This window comes from Coenobita brevimanus, chromosome 58, assembly GCF_032717465.1.
Source record: "Coenobita brevimanus isolate Jiangsu-jjx chromosome 58, ASM3271746v2, whole genome shotgun sequence".
In the NCBI taxonomy this organism is placed as follows: Eukaryota; Metazoa; Arthropoda; class Malacostraca; order Decapoda; family Coenobitidae; genus Coenobita; species Coenobita brevimanus.
The window spans coordinates 32841019-32847104 of NC_137011.1; the positions used below are offsets into that span (position 1 = coordinate 32841019).

Below are 6086 nucleotides of genomic sequence, written 5' to 3' on the forward strand. Positions count from 1 at the left end.
TTAGTGGACTTGATAATTCAAGAGAAAAGAGGAAAAGAAAGGCTTATAAGGCGGAAAGTGTGATAAAAACTCTCTCTCTCTCTCACACACACACACACACACACACACACACACACACACACACACACACACACACACACACACACACACACACATCCTTCCCTTTTCTTCTTTTCACTTTCCTTCTTTTGCTCTTTTTTCTCTCTCTCTTCTTTAGCTGATCTTTCTCTTTCATTTTCTCTCTCCAGTTTTCCCCTTTCCTTCCTTGTCTCTTGTCTTGTCCTGTTCTTTCATTTCTTTATTTCCTCCATCCACCTTTTTCTTTCTCTGTCCATCTCACTCTTTACCTTCTCTCTCCTCCCCCATTCTCCCTCCTGTTTTTTTTTTCTGCCTCTGTCGTTTTACTTCAGCTTATGTCAGCCTTGTCACGCCCCTTTCTTCCTCCTATATTTTTCCATTGTCTCTCCCTTTTCTCTGTCCCCCTCACCCTGCTGCGTTCTCCCTACCATCTCCCTTCTCACATACACCTCCCCATTTTTACTCTCGGTTCTCCCTTAGTCTTTTCACGTAATTCTTTTTCTACCATTTTCCTTTTCCTTCACTCTTCGTTTCTCCTTTCTCTAACCTTCCTGTCTCCCATTTTTTTTCCTCTCCCCCCGTCATACACGTCCCTTATTTTTTTCTACATTCTTTTCTTTCCCTCCTTCCCCTTTCTCTCAGCTCCACGCCCTTCACCCTCATAGACCAGATGGCCAAGCACTACTTCCTCACCCTAAGTGTCTCCATCCCCCCCCCTCTGTCTGTCTGTCTGTCTGTCTGTCTGTCTGTCTCTCTCTCTCTCTCTCTCTCTCTCTCTCTCTCTCTCTCTCTCTCTCTCTCTCCAGCATTTCCTTCTCTTAATATTTTAAGTAACCCAGTCATTTTCTCTCTATCATCACATACACTCCGCCTTCCTCATCCTTCTCTATACCCATTTTCCTCTCCCTTTTTCTATGTTTTTATGTACTTACTTTTGTCTGCATTCTACATTCTTTCCATATTGTTTGATTGTCTCTTTTCCATTCTCCTTCACGTATACATTTCCCTCTTGCCATTCCGTAGTGCTGTGTCTGTGCCTTAACCCTCCCAGGTTCCGCACTTCCCTGCTGTTCTATTCCTGGTAACGCCACGCTGTTTTATTCTGATTACAGTGAGTCCTGGGAGTCTGACATGCTTCAATATTGGTTTCCTTTTCCATCCTCATTCTTTGCATTGTTTTTCCTTCTTTCCTTCCTTTCTCTCATTTAACTCATTGTTTTGTACTAAATCAGTGTTTGCTCTTTATTTTCCTTTGTATTCCATTTATATCACTTGTTCTTCAATCCCATGTTTTCTTCTTCCTTTTTGTCATCTCACTTTATTTTTCCCCTTCCTTATTTTCTTCTTCTTCTTTCTCCTCCCTCTTGTTTCCATCTTTTCAACATTTTTTTTAAAATCACTTTTTGCCTTCCCTCATCCTCTGTCCTGCCGCCTACTGTGTTTTCTGTCCTGTGTCCTTTTTTATTTCATCCATCTTCCACTTTCTTCCACTGCCTCCTTTCTTCTCTCTCTCTCATTCCCCCCCCCCCAGTTGTTTTTTCTCCTTCATACCCTCTCGGACCCTCTCACCTTCTACCTTCCCCTGCATCCTTCCTTCCCTCCTCCTCCTTCTTCTTCTTCTTCTTCATCTCCTCCTCCTCCTTCTCCTCCTCCTCCTTCTCCTCCTCCTCCTCCTCCTCCTCCTCTTTCTCCTCCTTCTCCTCCTTCTCTCTCTCTCTCTCTCTCTCTCTCTCTCTCTCTCTCTCTCTCATCCTTCTTTTCTTTTTTCTTTTCATTTTCTCTTTTGCTCTTTCCGTTTTTTCTCTCTCCTCTTTAGTTGATCTTCTTTCTTCATTTTCTTTCCCCTGTTCTCCCCTTTCGTTCCATCCCTTCTTTCTTGTCTCGTTCATTCATTTCTTTATTTCTCCCATCCCAGTTTTTTCTTTCTGTGTCCATCTCCCCCTTTACCTTTTCTCTTTTTCTTCCCTGTTCTCCCTCCCTTTTTTTTTTTTTTCTGCCTCTGTCGTTTTACGTCAGCTTTTGTCAGCCCTCTCACGCCTCTTCCTCTCTCCTATATTTTTCCTTTTCTTTCCCTCTTCTCTGTCCCCCTCACCGTGGTCCTTTCTCCCTACCTTGTCCCACTTCTCATACACTTCCCTCCTTTTTTCTGGATTCTCCCGTTTTCTTTTCACGTAATTCTTTTTCCACCATTTGCCCTTCCCTTCACTCTCTGTTCCATCTTTCTCTAACCTTACTTTCTCCCATTTTTTCCCTCCCCGTTTCGTACACGTCCTTTATTTTTTGTACACTCATTCTCTCCCTTCTTCCCCTTTCTCTCTGCTCCACGCCCCCCACCCTCATAGACCAGATGGCCAAGCACTACTTCCTCACGCTGTCTTCATGCTCCCCCCCCCCTCTCTCTCTCTCTCTTTCTCTCCATTTACACGTACAGTATCTGCTGCATCCTTTTTCTATGTAAGTTTCCAGCCTTTCTTTTTTGTGGTTCGGGTTCTCTATCATTCTTGTAGTCTCTCTTCCTGTATGCCACACGGCTGCTTCCCTCCTGATTTATCTCGTCTTTATTCCATTCTTCCCTTCCTCCATTATCCTCCTTTCTTTTCCATTTCTCTTGCTTTTCTTTACCGCCTTTTATTTATTCTTTATCCAGTTTTCCTCCTTTGTCCCCTTATACTTCATTTCCTCCTCCCTTCTCATTTTTTTTTTTTTTACTCAACTTTTCCTTTCCCCCCAAATCTCCTCTCTCTACCCCGATATTCTTACTTCCTCTTATTATATATATAATTCGTCGGTTCACCCGCCTCCCTTTCCCTTTATCCCCCCCATCCCCTCTCTTCTATCATCCTACTCTCTTTTTACTTCCATCCCTTTTTCTTTTCACACCTCTTCCCTTTCCTCTTCTGTTCTTTTTCTTCTCCTTCTCTTTCCGTAACTCCTGTTCCCTTCCCACCGCCGACAGTCAACCTTCTAGTCTTACATTCCGGTCTTTCCCTTCCTGGCCAAGGACAGTTTTGCTTTTTGAAGATATGAAATAATTATATTCTTGCTCTTATGCTTCTTCGTTGTACTTCCTTTGATAAGCTTATTATAAGTGTAAGTATACTAATAACAGTAATAATGATAATTATTATTATTATTTATTATTATTGTGGTTATGATGATGATGATGATTATTATTATTGTTATTATTGAATTACATTTCAGTATTACCCCACACATGGTGTGGGGGCCGGAATCTAGGTTATAGTAATCCAGATCAGTGAATGGTAAGTGACCGCCTTACGACTCTGGTAGCATTATTTGATTTTAAATATGCCACTTGTTAGGAAATAATTCCATCTGCCTCTTGGCCTCTGACGGGTTCGTAGCAAATGACCATTAACATGACTTCGTCTCAGTCCACCAACAAAACATTATACTGCCCAGACCCGGGATCGAACCGGGGACCTTTAGATCTTCAGTCTAACGCTCTCCCAGCTGAGCTATCTAGGCTACAGGAGAGGTTTATTGTAAAATCTAAGGTTCCTGTGACTCACTGTTAACTGAGTAAAGTTGTTTGGCTTTATCTATAATAGAATATTAACGTTGCCCCAACCAAAATGAGGTTAATGGTACCACTGTTAACACTCAGGCCTGTATGACTTGCTCTTACCTGCATAAAATAATCTGGTGTTAGATGGAATAGAGTACTTGAGTTGTCTCGATCATGAAACGGTTCATCTTCATTCATCTTTATCTACTTCAGTCCGAGAACGGCACTCATACTCTGTTCTTCCTGTTGCCAGACGGTCTAATTCATTTATTTACACTGGAGGGGACAGGTTATTTACCTTCCTCAACACAGTTACTGCTATATAGTTGATTCACCTTAACTTGACGGAGACTTTCGTCCTCTTCCAGCTTATTTCCCATAGCTCAGTGACAGAAAAGACAATACAGTACCTCTGCATCCTTTCCATAGCACTTCTTCGTAACCAGCAACATATACTGTTGTTAATCTCTTGTACGGTACCAGTTCAGGAATCCGGATGGAAGACAGTTTTACACCTAGTTAAACTAAATAAAGATAAATGTGTATAATTGTCTTCTGTAGCCTAACAATTCTTGTTACAACAATGGCAGAATATGGCAATGCTATGGCATTACATTCATTCCATAACACTTTCGTGACTTGCAGTGCATTCTAGTGCTAAACTCTTGTTACAGTTCAGCACTCAATATGGAGATATGGCAGTTTTAGCCCATGTTTTGTTGGATAGAGTAGACTGTCTAGTATTCTGCTTTCCTGTCTTTTTGTTTTATCTCTTCGCCTGCTTATGCTTTCCGACATTTGCCTTTTTTTTTTTTTTTTTCATTTTTTTCACTCTCCCTTCATTCCCACTCTTCTACTGTCTTTTCCTTCCATACCTCTCCCTTCACTCCATCCTTCACTCCCTTATCTCCTTCATTCTCACCTTTTCACAAAGCTCCCGTCTCCACTTACTGTTTTTCCCAAGTCTTCTTTCATCACACACTCATTCCATCACTACCTTCCCTCCTTCACCCATTGTTCGTCATTCTCACTCTTACATCTTTCCTTTCTCCCTTTCATGATGTCCTTCCCGCCCCTTCCCTCTCCCTTCCTCCTTGTTCTTCCCGTACCGCCTCCCTCACTCTTATACTCCTCTCCACCCACAATCCTTCGTCCATATTCTTTTCACACTTCTCTCTCCCTCTCTTACCATCCTTTCCTTTTTTTCTTTTTTTTTCAGTACTTATCTGCCTTACCCATTCTTTCATCCTTTTTTACACTCTCTCCTATCCTCCTTCTCTCCTATCTCCTTTTCTTTCTTCTCCTCTCATTTCTTCTAATCTCCTCTCGTCTTTTCACCCGTCGTCTCCTCTCCATTCCTTTCCTTTCAATGTGATTCCTCTAGTCACATTTCCTTTCCTCTCCTCTCGCTCCTCTCCTCTCCTTTCCCCTCATCTCCTAGCGTCTTTGCTCACCTCTTTCATTCCTTCCCCTCTTCTTTCCTTCAATCTACTACTCTTTCTTCTCCTCCCCCCCTCTCTCTCTCTCTCTCTCTCTCTCTCTCTCTCTCTCTCTCTCTTCTGCTGCGCTATCCTTTTCTACTGCTCCTATGCACTGTATCAGTATTAAGGCATATTAGTATTAAGGCCAGACCACCTCGTAGGGACCGTAAGGTCTGTGTGGTCTGTGTAACTCTCTCTCTCTCTCTCTCTCTCTCTCTCTCTCTCTCTCTTTTCTTGCGTCCCATATCCTCGTACCCCCATTTAGGGTGGGGGCCGCTACTGTTATAACTTCTCTTTTATGTTCCTTGTAAATCTGGTCACGCCGCAGAGAACCAGGCAGGCAGGCAGGGTGGGCGATAGGTAGGCAGGTAAGGTGACAGGCAGCTCGGGTGGGTGGTAAGTAGGTAGGCAGGTAAGATGATAAGCTGCTCGCGTGGGTAGTAAGCAGGTATGCAGGTAGGATGATAAGCAGCTAGGGTGGGTGGTAAGTAGGTAAGCAGGGTGGGTAGGTAGGGTAGGTTGAAGGCAGTCAGACAGGCTGGTATGATGGTAGGCAGTCAAAGTGGGAGGTAGGCTGGCAGGGCGGGTAGTAGGCAGACACTGAGAGACTTGCATGCAGTAGTAGGTAGCAGGGTAAGAGAGCTGGGTGGGTGGTCGGTACTTAGGAAGGATGCGTGGTAGGTGGGAAGAGAAGGCAGTTGGTTAGTAGGCAGGGAGGGTGGGTGGTACACAGGCAGGGTGGGTGGGTAGATAAGCAGGCAGGGTGGATGGTAGACAGAATGGTATGGTGGTTGGCAGGCAGGCAGAGTGGATGGTAAGTAGACAGGTAGGGGAATGGTAGGTAGACAGGTAGGAAAGGTGATAGGTGGGCAAGTAGGATGGGTGGTAGGTTGGTAGGCACGGTGGGTGTTAGTTAGGCAGGTTGGGTAGAGGGTAGGTAGGCGTGTGAGGTGGGTGGTAGGGTGGCAAATAGGCAGGCACGATGGTAGGCAGTTAGG

At 44.0% G+C, this 6086-nt stretch overlaps 1 non-coding gene across 1 annotated transcript; it reads right to left on the bottom strand.

The window, feature by feature from the left end:
• Window positions 1–3494: 3494 nt before the first annotated feature.
• Window positions 3495–3567, bottom strand: TRNAF-GAA (transfer RNA phenylalanine (anticodon GAA)). The gene has a single exon. It is a non-coding gene; the product is annotated as a tRNA-Phe (tRNA).
• Between the last annotated feature and the right edge of the window lie 2519 nt (window positions 3568–6086).